The sequence below is a fragment of the Camellia sinensis genome, chromosome 9 (genome assembly GCF_055761805.1).
Source record: "Camellia sinensis isolate YWXY chromosome 9, ASM5576180v1, whole genome shotgun sequence".
Lineage (NCBI taxonomy): Eukaryota > Viridiplantae > Streptophyta > Magnoliopsida > Ericales > Theaceae > Camellia > Camellia sinensis.
In genome coordinates, this window is record NC_138969.1 from 191,392,142 (window position 1) to 191,408,891 (window position 16,750).

The 16,750-nt window shown below is 33.3% G+C and overlaps 2 long non-coding RNA genes across 2 annotated transcripts; one reads left to right on the top strand and one right to left on the bottom strand.

Moving 5' to 3' along the window:
- Positions 1-9,120: 9,120 nt before the first annotated feature.
- On the top strand, positions 9,121-11,312 carry LOC145800074 (uncharacterized). The gene is made up of 2 exons (XR_014341397.1): positions 9,121-9,343; positions 11,023-11,312. It is a non-coding gene; the product is annotated as an uncharacterized LOC145800074 (long non-coding RNA).
- A 1,193-nt stretch (positions 11,313-12,505) lies between these two features.
- Positions 12,506-15,614, bottom strand: LOC114315779 (uncharacterized). Its single transcript, XR_014341398.1, has 2 exons — positions 14,269-15,614; positions 12,506-12,993 (listed from the first exon to the last, which is right to left on the bottom strand). It is a non-coding gene; the product is annotated as an uncharacterized LOC114315779 (long non-coding RNA).
- Between the last annotated feature and the right edge of the window lie 1,136 nt (positions 15,615-16,750).

The following is a 16,750-nucleotide window of genomic DNA, read 5'->3' on the forward strand; positions in this document are numbered from 1 at the left end:
TAAACCCACCGACATCCAATGTGTTGTTTGGCTAGGAGAAGAGGAACAAGAGACCAAGTTTTATTACCTGCTAAAGCTGCCAATTCAGATTGCATTGCATCACGCCAGTGGGAATGAGAAGAAGCCTCTGTATAAGATGTAGGTTCAATATCCTGAGTGAGAGCTGCAAGAAAGGATCTATGTGATAGTGAGAGACGGTGAGGAGATAAATAATTGCAAAGAGGATACCGTGTACCTGTGGAGTGACCAGACGACGAGGACAACGTTGGTGAGGGAGACAATACTTGATTGCAAACATAGTCTTGTAATCGAATAGGACGGAAATGAGGGTGCTCAGAATGACGCAAGGGTTGTGAAGGAGAAGGGTTAGTGGAGCTATGACGGACGACGCTAACAGGAGAGGAGGCTGGGGCCTGAAGCACGGCTGGCACCGAGTCAGGTGAAGGTGGCAGTAGATCCGATAACGATGGAGACTGGGGGGTAGAGAGAGAGCCAGAAAGGTCAGACACGCAATGAGGTAGAACCGGGACAGGAGAGGAAGAAATGGGTGGACTAGAGGTGGTCTCATAAGGAAAAACAGATTCATGGAAGACAACATCACGGTTGGTGAAAATTTTGTGAGTGGCAAGGTCATAGAGTTTATAAGCTTTCTGCCCATCCGGGTAACCAAGGAAAACACAACGTTTGGCTCGTTGAGCAAACTTATGGGAGGCGAGCACATCGGTGGCATATACAAGGCACCTAAATACTTGAAGATGAGAGTAAGAAGGAACCTTTCCATATAGACGCTCAAAAGGAGTTTGACGAGAGAGAAGTGGTGTGGGCAAACGATTAATGAGATGAACAATGGAGAGGACGCATTCTGCACAAAAATGAATAAGAAGAGAGGATTGGAAACGAAGAGCACGAGTGGACGCAAGAATATGGCCATGTTTACGTTCTACAACCCCATTTTGTTGGGGGGTAGAAGTACAAGAGCGTTGGTAAATAGTGCCATGGGTTTGAAAAAAATCTCGCATAGCAAAAAATTCCAAGCCATTATCAACACGAACGTTGGCAATTGTGGTACCAAATTAAGTGCTAACATAGGAGAAGAAAGTAGTAAGGCAAGTCTGTTAGTTACTTTTGTGTTGCATAAAAAAAACCCATGTAAAACGAGAATAGTCATCCACAATAGTTAAAAAATATCTAGCACTAGAAAGAGAGCGAATTCTATAAGGTCCCCAAATGTCACAAGGGATTAATTCAAACGGGCGAGCAAATGAAATACTACTGACAGTGAATGGTAAACCACACTGCTTGGCAAGAGCCCAAGCGTCACATAAGTTATTGAACTGGAAAGGAAAATTTAATAAATTCTTGGCCATAAAATCTAATCTTGCAGAAGATAAATGGCCCAATCGACAATGCCAGAGGGTGGTGGAGGAGGAATCATGAGAACATGGAGAATGACGTGTGGTGGCTGCTAAGGTCCGACTAAGGTGGGGTTTCTTTGGAGTGAAAGCAACCAAGTAATAAAGCCCGTCTTGTTGTCTCCCAAACCAATCGTCATCCGCGTCGTCAAGTCCTGCAAAATACACCAAGAAGGGAAAAAAGTCACTGAACAGTTAAGATTTTTGGTAATTCGACTAACTGACATTAAGTCTACTTTAAAAGATGGTACACCGAGCACATTCGGCAATCAAAAATCTGAAGTTAAAGGTAAAGTTCCTGTAGAGATAATTGGTGCTGATTCTCCACTCGGCATGACAACTGGCAGCAATGATGTGTTTGGACAACTATTGACGAGTAAATTTGGTGAAGAAGTGACGTGATCAGTGGCTCCATTATCAATAATAAATCGATGAAGACGTAATGGAACGGATGACAAACCTGAAGGAACACTAGCTTTATGGGCTTGAGGAGGAGCAGAGGATGTGGTTTCTTTACCATTCATAATAGACAGTATCTGCTGGAATTGTGAATCAGAGAGCCCATGTATCACCGATTGCATTTCCTGCATGGTTGGTCCGTCTGTCACATTATTTGCTGATGATTGGTTGCCATTGAACTGTTTAGGATGATTTCTTCCTTGAACAGATTTGGTTGAATGATGTTTGGGATGTCCTGGTGGATAGCCATGTAACTTCCAACAAGTATCTCGCACATGGTGATCTTGGTTGCAATAAGAACCAAGGTTCTAAATCGCGGTATCGGGTAACGTAACGGTATCGATCGCGGAGTATCGGTATCGGTAGTATCGATCGGTACGTATCGGGAATCGGGTGTCGCGGTGGTGAAATTTTAAAAATCATTTCAAAGGTTTTTCAATTTTTTCTTTCCCGTACCGGTCTGAACCGGTGAGTATCGGCCCGTCGCGGCTTGTGTAACGCTTACAGGCCGATACGTACCGGGACTCGGCCGATACTCCTGCGATTTTTAATCTTAGTGGTATATCGGCCTGTATCCGTCGCGGCACCCCATTTTTCCGATACGTATCGGCCGATACGTAGCGTATCGGCCGATATTTAGAACTATGATAAGAACAGTGCAATGGTTTGCGATTGTTGGAACGAAAAGTAGAGCTTTGCCGAACAGCTAGCATGGTCGGCTCATCTCTGCGAGCAATCATTGTTGCGGTCTCTGGTATCTCACATGCAACACTTAAACTGCGTTGCTTTTCTTCTTGAACAATATTTGAATAGGCCATAGTTACATCAGGCAATGGATTCGTTAAGAGGATCTGTCCTCGGATGGCGCTGTAGGATTCGTTGAGCCCCATCAGCAATTGCATGAGTTTGCGTCTTTGATGGTCCGCCCCACAAGTGCAAACGGTGGCTTGATATGAGCCAAGTTCATCCTATAATCCTTTCAACTTGGTGTAATAAGCTGCAACAGTCAATTGACCTTGAGTAAGACATGCAATATCTCTCTCAATATGGAAGATTCGTGGCACGTTGCTTTGTGAAAAACGGTTACAGAGATCCTCCCACACTTCTTGGGCAATGTTGGAGTAGATTACGCTATCAGCAGGATCCGTCGTAAGAGAATTAAGGATCCATGAAAGGATCATATCATTGCACCGTCTCCAAGATACGTAATCGTCCGGCTTAGTTTCCTCCGATGGTATGGTAACAGTACCATTAACGAAACCCAACTTGGATTTTGCATTCAAAGAGATGGACATTGCTCGACACCATGTTGAATAATTATCCCCATTGAGGGGTTTGGAAACAAGCACCATTCCGGGATGATCAGAATGGTGGAGGAAAAAAGGACTGGCAGAGTCAATCTTGCTGCCATCAGGAAATGTTTGCCCGTTCACCATGATGAGAAATGGTAATGAAAAAAGGAAGAGAGATAGAGGGCTAGGGCTTTTCAACCTTGCTCTGATACCATGTAAAATTAGGAAAAGAAAAATATTGGTTTCAAAAGAGATTAATTTCATTCAATCATGATCACCTATTTATATAAGAGGTATCCTACAATAGCTCTAACAATGCTAATCTATTCTAGGAATACAAATATTTACTACTAACAATACATATTTACTTCCTTATCTATCCCACCAATCTTGGGATATATCTTTGATCTTTTCAATAGTGATCAATACATAGATTGTGATTGGTTTAAAACAACAAATTTCATTTTCCAAAAGTGCATTGATCACACTTCATGTTTTGGACTCCACTAGTTTGATTTGTGTATATATATATATATATTTTGAAAAAAGAAAATGATATTTTGTGAGGATATCATAGTATTGTAGGTTTTGGTATTGGAATAATCTGTTGGTAGTTAGGTTTAATTTAACTAATTTCACCAATTTTGTGAATAAAATTAAACTCAATTAGAAGGAACTAAATGAACATATTTATGTTCATAGCTATCGTCTTTGTTCAATTCTAGGACTTTTGTTGACAAGAATGGACCTATACAAGAAATGGTAATTCTAGAAAGTAAGAATAACAAATTTCATTTAAGTGAACTAAGTGCTATCTAAATCATAGCTAATTTAGAATAATTATTTAGTAATCCCGGAGTATGGACATGTGGTATTTCATAGTATCATGATTTGTTGAGAAATTAAATATGTGGAGTATTGTATTGGGTGATTGGGGAACATAATGGACATACTGAATAATGATTGGTTAGGAAGTATAGATACGTGATACTTTGGAAATATTGAATAATTTTCCACTAATTTATATTGAAACTTAATAGGGAAATTTGGCTATAAACCCCCCTTATCTTCCTTTTATTGTTAAAAAAACTAAGAAAAAAATTATACTTTTAAAACTCCCTCATAATTATAAAGTCTTATATAAAGGACAAAATTTATTATTTAAATATTTTATCAGACTATTATACCCTCAATTAAATCTTCCCTAATCACAATCTCAATCTCTCAAGCTTCGTCTGATACAACTATTGCATATACATAGATGATGACTCCATGTCTAGGGTTTCAAAGGAGATCTGGTCGGAGTGACTAGATCTGGTAGCAAATGCCTCCATAGAAACAATAAGAAGATCAAAATAGCAAAAGTTCATCCTCAATCAATGGCTTCGTTGTTTGCACCTAAGGAATAAGCTCTTTGTCTCAAGATCTGAATAAGCTCTTTGGAGATTTGAAAGCTAGGGTTTCGGAGCAGATGAGGGAGATTCGGAGTGTGGTGGAGATGGCTCAATTGGAAGCGGAGAAGAAACATGATGAGGTTGTTGATGAGATGCTTGCGATGTTGAATGCGAAGGCTGAAGCTTCGAGATTGAAAGAAGTTGAACAGGAGGTTAGGAAGGATGTGGATGAGAAACAGTAGAATATATGTATATATATATATATATATATATATTTGTGTGTATGAGTGTTGTTGAACACATGTATTATTTTCATTGAGATTTGTGATTGTTGATGGAGTTTTAGAAGTGTTTCTTCTCAATTAGATATGTTGATTTGTTGATTAATTTATTTTGTTTTTGTTTGTTTGTTTGTTTTTTTTGATTTATTTTTGTTATTTTTTATCTAATTTCATTTTGCTCTGTTTTTTTTTTTCATTTGACAGAACCAGAGTAAAATTTTACTCTGCATGAAAGTAAAATTTTACTCTGAAACTAAAGTAAAATTTTACTCTGTATGAAAGTAAAATTTTACACTCTGAAACTAAAGTAAAATTTTACTCTGTATGAAAGTAAAATTTTACTCTGTATGAAAATAAAATTTTACTCTGTATGAAAGTAAAATTTTACTCTCTAAAACTAAAGTAAAATTTTACTCTGTATGAAAGTAAAATTTTACTCTGAAACTAAAGTAAAATTTTACTCTGTATTAAAGTAAAATTTTACTCTAAAATACATAGTGAAGATGGCTTAATAGAAGAGCTGATAGATATGAGGGTAATGTAGTAAAAGAAACAAGTTTTAAAATATCAGGGGGTTTTGAAAGTACTTATATAATTCTTGTCCTTTTGAAAGACAAATTAGATAGTGAGGGGACTATCACCAAATCCCCCAAGTTAATAGTCATTACATCATCTAGTTGCAAGTTTGTTCCCATCGTTGAATTAGGACTATTAAATTGGACCTTTTAAATTATGAGTAAATTAAAATTCAAAAATGATTATGATGTCACATTATTTAATGCGTAATTTTAACACATGATAGGAATTATAACCTGATTGAATTAATGTTAGATAAGAGCCTATCATTATTTCGCGATAGGAATTATAATCTGTTTAAATTAATGTTTTATAAAAGTCAACCATAAATATTTAAATAACCAAATTATAATCTCACAGTGGATCAACTCTTTTATGACAAGGGCTTTTAGAAGTATAAGATTGATTTGTAATATATTTATTAACCCATCATGTAATTAGAAAAGTGGAGTCGGAGTAATAGTTAAAATACACAAGTTTTTTTTTTTTTTTTTGGAACAAACTCAAATTCTCTCGCAATACACAGATAACTAATTTTTTACATAAATGTTCTACTTAATAAGTCTTAAATGTGAATGGTTTAGATTATCGAAATCGGCCCCAAAATGAATTTACCAAACCTAAACGCTCTCTCAAATTAAGACAACAACTTAAGAAACGTCAAACACCCCCCCAAAAAAAAACATAATGAATAAAAACAATTTAAATATCGACCAACCTTTAACATCTTTAGAAAAAAAGATGATAAAAGTGTTGTTTTTTTCTTTTTTTTTTTTTTGAGAGTATAGTCTCTTTAGAGGTAAGCAAAATGTGTATGACAATTTTAAAAAATTGGGTTTGTATAAGGAACCTAGAGATTTTTTTTTTTTTTTTTTGAATTAGTGAAAGTTTGGAGAGACCGCACAAAGAAAAGGGATCTAGTTTTTATTTTTATTCTATTAAAGAGATAGCTTGGGAAGAGAGAAGAAATATAGGTTTTAATCTTCTCTTTTGAAAATCGGTGAGAGAGAATAGAATATAAAGATTATGAAATATTTTTATTATTTTTTTTCATTTGAAATTCATAAATTAAGAGATAATAATAATTTTTAAAATAATTAAATAAATAAACCAGTTAAGAGTTTTTTTAAGTTTACTTTTGTAAATTAAAAAATTAATAATTTTAAAATGAAAGTTTAGAATTCTTAAAAGGCTTTTTCATTAATAACTCAATAATTTTATAATAAGAGTTTGTCAAATCTAACATGACAATTTAACGACTCTATTTTGACATGATGAACAAAGTTCACTCGATATGCAAAATGTTGAGTTGGCTTTTGGCATGAATTCAACATGACAAATTTGACATGCTCCATGTTGATATCAAATGTTGAGTCTACCTAACAAAATAATTTTATTTTAAAAAAAATAGAATAATAAATTTGACATATCAGATAAAGAATTTCTATATCAAATTGATACATACTAATTTATCACCTAAGACCATCTCCAACCTTTCACCAAACTTAGCATCAAATTTGAAATTTGGTGAAAAAAGCACAGTTTGGAGTTCCAACAGTTTTACCAAATTGATATCAAATCGAGAATTTACCAAATGTTTCACCAAAATGAGGACAGGCTCCGCATTTTACCAAAACACTGTGCATGACCGTTGGGGGAGACCAACCGGTCGACTAGCCGGTTGACCAACCGGTCGACCACCAAAAGGTTCAAACAGTTCCAAAAAGAGTTCAAACAGTTGAAAAAAAAATTTTTTGCCTTGCCGGTCGACCTACCGGTTAACCGGCCGGTTGACCAATCGGTCGACTACTAAAAGGTTCAAACAGTTCAAAAAAAAAATTGGCTTAACCGGTCGACCAACTCGTTATCCCAGCACAGATTTGATGAAAATTTGATGAAAATCAACCGTTAAAGCACTCGGTATCAAATTAAGAAAAAAGTCAATTTTTCACTCAGATTTAATAAAAATTTTGATTCAAAATTGGAGATACTCTAAGCCATAAAAAAAAAAAAAAAAAGATTAGTACACCAAATTTTCAAGATTTTGGTGGATATATATGACACTATTCTTAATCAAATGATGACATTGACTTTTTTTTCTTCTTTCTTTTTTTATTTTTTTAACTAGGAAGACATTGACTTTGTACCAGTTATTAAGTATTCAATGTTGAGTATTCAATGTTGTTGAACGCAAAGATTGAAGATTTGACGTTTCACCAATTTTCTCACCTCCCAATTTCATCTCAATCCTTCTCCCAAACCTTTCACACACTCTCTCTCTCTCTCTCACTCACATTTACCTCAATCCTCACCCGATGCTGCAATCAATCTGTCTCCATACTACAGTATTTATGAAATTTTTTAAAAAATATTTAATAAATACTAAAAAACTATTCATAATTTTTTAAATTAAATGTTTAAAAATAGAAATCTTTTTATTTTTCATATTTATTTATTTATTTATTTATTATTTTTTACAATTTTAGGAGACAAAGTATTAAATATCAACATATAAATAAAATAGAGTATTGTTCCAGAAGCATTAAAAAATTAAAATATTTGTGAACTTTTTTTAAAAATATTTAAAAAACACACTATATAAGCAAATTCCAAACAATTCTTAAGAAAATTAACGTGTCTGATAATAAATTTGTTAAAAAAATAGTTATTTATTAAAACTAGTTACAAAAAGTAAAATATATAAATTAATTTTTATTTATTTATTAAGTTGTTTTTGAATTTTTCTGATGATCAATATCACCACTAGGTAAAAAAGTACTATCAATTTTATTCTTTCAAATTATGTTTAATATAATAAATGAGGAGAGAGAAGGTAAAGTACATAGTAAAAATATTAGAACATTCTCAGCAGACCTCCTAAATCATTTCTTTATCTATTTTAGGGGGTTAGAACTTCCTTATATCACCTCATTAGCTTTCTTATAAGCCATCCTAAACTAATATTTGCTATAGTGACTCCTACAAATAGGAAATCACTGTAACTCCATCATATCTGGCAGTAATTGTCCACTCGGATATCCGATCTGGCAAAACTTACGTCGCTAATCATCTACCCGGACGTTCGGTCGGTCGACCGCTCGAACGTCCAACCCCTAGATTGTCTATCTTGGAAAGCCGACCAATTAATTGGCCAACTGGCCCCTTTATCTGCTGTAATTATTTGACTTTAGTAAAAAACATGGAATTGCCTTTCAACCACCACTTTTGACTTTATTTTATATTATTCATTTCAATGCTTTTCCAAACGTGCATTAATTATATTTTTTAACTATTTTATTATTAAAAAATATTCAAATTGAAAAACAATTAAAAAGATTATTTTAATAAAATAGAGAAAGAATGGGAAGTTTGTTGGGGGAAGTAGATGAAAAAGTGATTCCTAAAATAGGGAATGAAATTTTTAATAATATTTTAGGATAAAATTTAGGTGAGCTAGTAAGGATGCTCTTAGGATCTCTGTAATGACCCTAAAATGCAAGTCATGATTATATTAATTGAATTATGTGTTAATGAATGATTATATGATTTATTTGTGCATATCTGTCCAAATTGGGAAATTATCTATTGTGATTATGGCTTTGAAACTGAAATTGACGGCCTAAATGGATTCAGAAACTGAAATTGAATACGTCGATATGCTAATTGGAATTTTTAGAATCATTTGGGAAGTATAGTTGAAAATTGATTTTATCTAATTCGTTAAGGTGTGTTTGGGTCTCAATATTGTATTAGGCCATCTAGTTATGAGCTCAAACTCATCTTTTAGAGAGAAAATCTGAGAGATATACGTAGAGAGAGAGTGAGAGTTTGAGAAAGAGAGAGAAACCAAGAGAGAAGTGAAGAAGAAACTCAAATTTGACTTGGATTTGTCAAGATTATGCAAGATCAAGTGTCTATGAAGACTCTAGGTAAGGATTTACCTCTCAAACCATGAAGATCATATGGTATGGAGTTGGATTTATGGGCTATTACATGCTTGAACATGTTAAAAAGAAGATGATTCCTTACATACATACATGAATATATTGGATTTTGAAGTTATATGTCACATGCATTCTAGAATTGAGTTATATTGACGTTCAATCTTATAATTTGAAAACTATAAAAAGGAATTGTAGAAAAGTTATGAGTTCCTAGAAGTTAAGAACTTGATTTGGAAAATTAAAAATGAGTTTGATTTATTTGAGTTGAAAATGGAATTATAGTTCATGAATATTTCCATGTTTTGAAAGTGTATTGCATGAGTTTTCTAACTTGAGAAGGAAACCTCCTTGAATTTCAAAGATTAAAGCTCAAGATTATAATTTTGATATTTTAATTCAAGGATTTGGGGCTTTTGTATGAAATGTGAGCTTGAATTTAAGGTTATGATTTTTGTTTAAAACTAAGTATGTTAAATTAAATTCATGTCCATGTTTGTTTTTATGTTTTCTTGCATGGCTTAAAGAATTTTCGATGACAGATGAATTTGGAAGATTGGAACTCAAACATACACGTTTGATGATTTTACATTTCTATTCTAGAATTTGATCTTTCACATGGAAATTGGGTTTTGTTTATAAGGTTATAATTTTTATTTGAAGTTAGAAATGTTAGATTAAAGTTATTTCTTAAGAGTTTTGGGCCCTAATATGTATGAAATTGAGGTGGAATTTTGAAAAGCTTAAGTTCCAATTCAAGAACAGATTTTCGGACACAATCTAACCCAGAACCGCACGTGCGGCAAGGGGCCCCATACGTGTAGAAACTAGAACACAGCAAAGCTTGCATATTTTTTTTTATTACACGTGTGGCCTGGCCTTCCGCACGTGAGGTTTTAAGGGCAGCCCCGGTTTGGTTTTTGCTCTAGTTTTCAACCCTCCAGGCCACTATTTGCAATGTTTTAAAGTAGTTTTCTTGTACATTTGCATTCATATGCATATTATAGGCACAAAAAGAAATAAGGAATGACAAATAGAATCGAACGAATGAACCGAATGATTGAACAATGTATCGAAATTGAATAAGTAAGTAACAGGCTGAATGATTGAACTGTATATTGAGGCATCATGCTTGAATTGTTTGCTTAGGTCGGATGCCGCGTCCTTAGTGCAACTTTAGCACGTACTTTAAGGAGCCCACTGTGAGTAACAATGTTGTAAAGCTATGTTCAATCGTAATTATTTTCTGATCGATTAAATGTGTTGTTTTCTAAAATGATACTGTTTATTGAATGCATGATTGTCCTATTTTATGAACCGTATTCGTGGCATCCATAGCATACTGCTATTGTTTACTGCTACTGTTTACTATTACTGTTATAGAGATCTCTGTTAGTTCCAATTGTGGAACTACTGTTACTGTATTGATGGCCATTAACTGACTGTTTGGTCTTTAAAACCGACTGTACTGTTCTACTATTTGATGTACTACGTATGGCTGCTATGATTCCATATGACTATGAAATGTCTAAAATATTGCTTTGTGAATTTATTCACTACTGAATATGACGACTTCGAATTGTTATAAGGACATCATTCATAAACCCCTTTACACATTTGTTATTCACTGGGTTTTATCTCACTATTTATTATATATATATATATAGGTGATCGAGCACTGGATCAGAGTTAGCGGCATCGACCCGAACCCTATTTTTGTCAAGCCAACTGTTGTGCCTTACTGCAAGGTTCTGAACCAACACGTGTCAAAGCTTATTGGGTGATTCAAATTCACCTTCTTGAAATTGGTCTAGTGTCAAGATTCTTTTATGACTTTCAGTACTACTGTTTTGGCAATGAGATTTAATTCCCTGACTTGTGTTTTATCTTGTACATAAGTTTGTTTTGGACTTAAGTGATTATGCATATACAAGTATATGAAAGTTTGTTTTGTTTATTTAAGTCCATACAGCTCATTGAACGATATATATTCTATTATTGTTTGGCTTCCGTCAACCCTGTTATCGTGTTATTGCCATTATTGTTAAGCAAGCCTTCGGTAATCATAGATTACTGGCCGGTTACGACACTAAACCTATAGGGGCGGGTTTGGGTTGTGACAATCTCCAATATTTGTCAATATTTCTATCAAATCACATGAGTGTGAGCTTCACGTAAATCTCACATCTATGTGTGATATTTAATAAAAATATTGATAAAACTTTTCGAATATATAGCATTACTCAAGTAAGATTTATTTTGACAAGTTGATTAAAAATTGATTTTTTAATTTTTTTAACATTATATCATTTCTTTATTTTTAAAAAAAAAAATTAAAAAACTGTTTTTTAACCTAACTTTAGGACTAAATAGGGCAAGAGAAGCGAAGGGATCATGAATGAACTATAAGCAACAAATCTCATTTATATCAAGGAGGACACTCCCTGTTGCTCCTGCTATTAGTACAAACATTAATTAAATAATGGTATTACATGCATTAATTAATATATTAATTAGTGTATTAATATATAGGGATTTTTATTGATAAATCCCATTTAGGAGTGTTCGAATCCAAGAAGTCCTTGAAAGAAATTTATAACTCACTTAGTCCCATGTATTTTATTCCATAAAGTCTTTTTTCTTGATTTACACTATTTTCTTAGACTCTTATACCTTTATATTTAATGTTGATATTTATTACACAAAAAAAAAAAAAACAAACAAACAAACAAACAATGGTTTTATATTAACTGTCATTATGTTTTGGTAGTTCCCATGCATCAGGATATTGACTATCATTATATTCACATTAATTTGAAATGAAATTTTGTCATTGTGTTATCAATTGATATTAATATTATTCACACACCCATGTAATATTGAATGGTGAATATGTTTTCACTGTATTCATTACCATTGTGATAAAGGTAATGTTAAGGTTCACATCAACATTGCATCAAATTACACAACCACAAGCCTCAATTTTCATTTTGAATACAAACATGATGTGAATGTTCACACTAAAACATATGAATGTGAATGTTCACATGAATTCTGGAATATAGATTATTGATGTGAATATTAATATCACGAATAGCACATCAAATAAATTAATTTAGTCACATTAAGCCAAAAGTTATGTGAACATAATTATAAAACAACATAAACCAATATGAATATTATTATTGACTTTGTAGTAGCATACCATTGTATCTTATTAAGCACAATCAAAATAATTAATTATGGTTCTTTTGTTCAATGTATTCTAATGTTTACAAAATCGCAAAGAATGTGAGATTCATATTCATCTTTTTCTCGCAAATGTAAAGTGTGTCTTTGGATGCCTTGTACGTCCGTAGCACATATACAATGACATCATTAAACTTCATGCATTTGTCGAGGTCAACTTTACCGGTCCACAACACATCAAACAACTAAACCAATGACGTTTCCTTCAAACAATCCAGCTGAGGATTTGAGAACTTGGTGCTCGTCATTTGTTTTACTAAACCAATGATGTTAAATTGGTAGTTGACATTTTTCATGTTCACCTTTTGGAGGGCTGGCTATATGTTCAAGTTTGTCTTCGACATGGAACTGTTCTCTTTTTCTTTTGCCATGAAATCTATAAGCAACATCTGTTTGTTCAATTGGAAACAAATTTACTATTAATGGTCACAAATGGTAAATGATAGCATGCACAAACTATATGTCATGTAAGTAGTGAAATGATTATGGTGAACGTAGATGTGAATAGTCGATGTAAATATTCACACGGGGACATTACAAATCATGGATAAATAAGAAGTTAAGTACATGGTATGAACATTCACATAATATATATCCAACGTGAATGTTCACAGCAACAAATTATAATTTGATTCACATTGAACCAAATAGAAGGGGGACAATAATTGAGGGTTCTAATTAGTTCTTTCCAAATGCACATTGAACCAAAAAGATAGTGGGTAATATGATTGTTCATATAAACACATTATCGCACATGATAAAACAACAATGGACAAAGTTAGATACATGTCACTTGAGTTGTTACTTAACAACAATGATAACCAGATGATGTAAATATTTACATCGTCTGTGTAGAAATTCATATTGAACCAAAAGATGGAAAATAATCAAAAATTTGGAGGTTCGGATTATTTGATCACTATCAATAATTAATAAGACCAACAATCCAACATTGACAGAATGAGGAAAATAGAGAGCTTATTACAAAACAATAGCAAATGACAAAAAGAAAAAAGAAAAAAAATGATAACAATAACCAGATCATGTAAATATTTACATCTGCTAGGTACTTGATGTGAATGTTCACATCAGGGGTTACTCAATAACAAATATAACTAGATGATGTAAAAAGAATTCACATCGAACCAAAAGGTGGGGAAAAATAATAAGAAATTGGGGGGGGGGGGTTCTAATTATTTGATCACCATCTACAATCAATAAGACCAACAAGTCCAATATTGGCAGAAGGGGGAAAATATGGTGCTTATTGAAAAACAATAGCATATGACAACAAAAAAACCAACAATAATAACAGATTATGTAAATGTTTACATTAGTTAGGTACGTAACATGAATGTTGACGTCGGTTGTTACTCAGCAACAATGGTAACCAGATGATGCATCATCTGTGTAGGAATTCACATTGAACCAAAAGATGGGGGAGAAAACATCAGAAAATGGGAGTTCTAATTATTTGATCACCATCAACAATCAACAACACCAACATTCACAGAAGGGGGGAGGGGAAATAGGGAGTTTATTACAAAACAATAGCATATGACAACAAAAAATAACAATAACAACTAGGTAATGTAAATGCTTACATCAGTTATTTAGATTTAATTGACAAAAAAAAAATAGAGGGTGGAAAGATGGATGCTTACATTTGCTTCTCATTGTGGCTGGCCACGAATGAACCACAGTTGGCAATATTGAATCAATGTAAACGTTTGCAGTGGTGGATTGAAATGGAATACTAGCCGCCGGCGATGGTGGTGAAGCGATGTGAAACCTAAGGTTAGGGTTTGGGAGTTCTTGCTACAATAGTGACAGTTTTGGGAAGCAATAATTTGGGGAGTGAAATATGGAACGACGATGTAATATGATCAGTTTTGATTTTAGAATATAATAGGGGCAAGAGAGATAAAGGTTGTTTTGGTCTTCTTACCTCAATAGGACCTAAGAACTTCAATGTTGTGCCATTGGAGCTGATATTGCCAAATTATGGCAGCAGTTAATAGAAAGGCACCTCTAATGGTAAGTTTCAGTAGCTGCTATCTTTGGCAAATGTCAAAACTTTGGTCAAATATGGCTCAAGCTTTGGCAGCTGCCAAAGTTGCCAAGTCAGCTTTAACCAACCGTTTCCTCCCTCCGTCCCGTTCTCATCATCCTTTCCAAACACAGAAGCAATATTCACCCAAAAATCACACGAATTTCAAAACATTGAATCAATTTCCAAACACAGAAGCAAGCTAGAAAATCAACAATTTAAAATTTTAAAACATAGAAGCATGAAGTACCAAATTTCCAGACACATAATCAACAATCAATTTCCTTTCAAAACACAATGATTTAAAAACACAGAATCAATTTAGAAAATCAATAATCATCATCCTTTCAAAACACATAATCAATTTCCAAATTTCAATTTCAGCAATTTGAAGCAAAAAAAATTTAATAAAAAAAAATTAGAAAATCAACACAGTGAAGTCAAAAAAAATACCTGACAGAAATGGGTTAATCTTCTTCGTGTTCTTTGGATGATCTTCGTTGTGCTCATTAGGGTTTCAATCTTCTTCGTGATCTTGTCCAACGTTATCGATCCATTCTAGGAGTGAGAGAGAGAGAGAGAGAGAGAGAGAGAGAGGAGTGAGAGAAAGAGAGGGGTGGGGGTAGACGGCGACGCTTCTCTGGGCCTACCTCTTAGCTATGTTCCTCATCAGCATCATTCTCTTCTGTTTCACCATCTTCGTATTCGTGGTCACAAACAAGGGGGCTGAAGAGGTGATCTATGGGAAGGGCTATAAGGGGTATAGGCTTGGAGATTACTCGAAATTGGTTGCAGAAAACAGACACACACACACACACACATAGAGGTTTTGATGATAGAGGAGGAAAAAGAAAGAGGAGAGGCAGAGTCAGACTGAGAGGGAGAGGGAAGACAGACTAATGAAGGTCTGCAAATGGGTTAAGATGATTATAAAGAAATCATCTCAATTGTTGGAGACTTGTTGGGTGGACAGTGGTGATCTGCCTTGGAAATGAAAAGAGTCATTGTGCTCTGTTTGCCAAATTTTAAAAAAAATAAAAATAAAAAAATTTGAAAAATAAGTATGAAATTTGGTTTAATTTAATTTAATTTTATTATTATTATTATTATTTTTTTTTTGTAGTGGTATGAAATTTGGTGGGGTGAATTATATTTAGTTTTTTTTTTCAATTTTTTTTATTTTTTTTTCATGTTTTATATTTGTCTAGTCGGGAATAATATAAATATATAATTTTTTTTTTATAAACAGCTAGAAAAAGGTCACAAAAGACAAAAAAATAAACCAAAAAAAAAAAAATCACTACATCTACAAAGTTGAAGGGAAAGTTGATTAAGATTTTCCAAAATAGCAAGTGACCATTAGAGCACTGTTGCTATAATTTGGTAAAATAGCACTATTTATTGCCAAATTATAGCAATAACCATGCTATTTTAGCAAACACTATTGGAGATGCTCTAATGAAATTGTCAAAAAGAATATGAGTTAAATGGAATAAAACTCTTAGAAAGATGATTTATTAAAAAAGCTTTCAAAATTAAAACTAAATAAGATGAATATTTTTTTGTATTTATTAAATATTTTTTTAAAAAATTCACAAATATTGTTGTATGGAGAGAGATTGATTGCAGCATCGGGTGGGGATTGAAGTAAATGTGAGAGAGAGAGAGAGAGGTTTGGGACAAAGAGATAAAGAACGTGAGGATTGAGATGAAATTAGGAGGCGAGAAAATTGGTGAAGGTCAAATCTTGAGACCTTTGCATTCAACAGCATTAAATGCTTTATTACTGTTATAAAGGCAATGGCATCATTTGATTAATGTTACTACCGGTAGTAGGAGCAACATGGAGTGTCCTCATCGATATAAATAAGATTTATTGCTTACAGTTGCTTCACAATCCCACTGCTTCTCTTACCATATTTACGGGGTGTTTAGCGTATTTTAATACATTATTTTATTTGGGTCATAATTATTTTATTTTAGTATCATATTATTTTTTTATTAAATCATTTCAAAATTAATTTATATTTTATATTTTTTTATAAAAAATAAAAAAATATATTTATTTAAATCATTCCAAATATCTCCTTACTTTC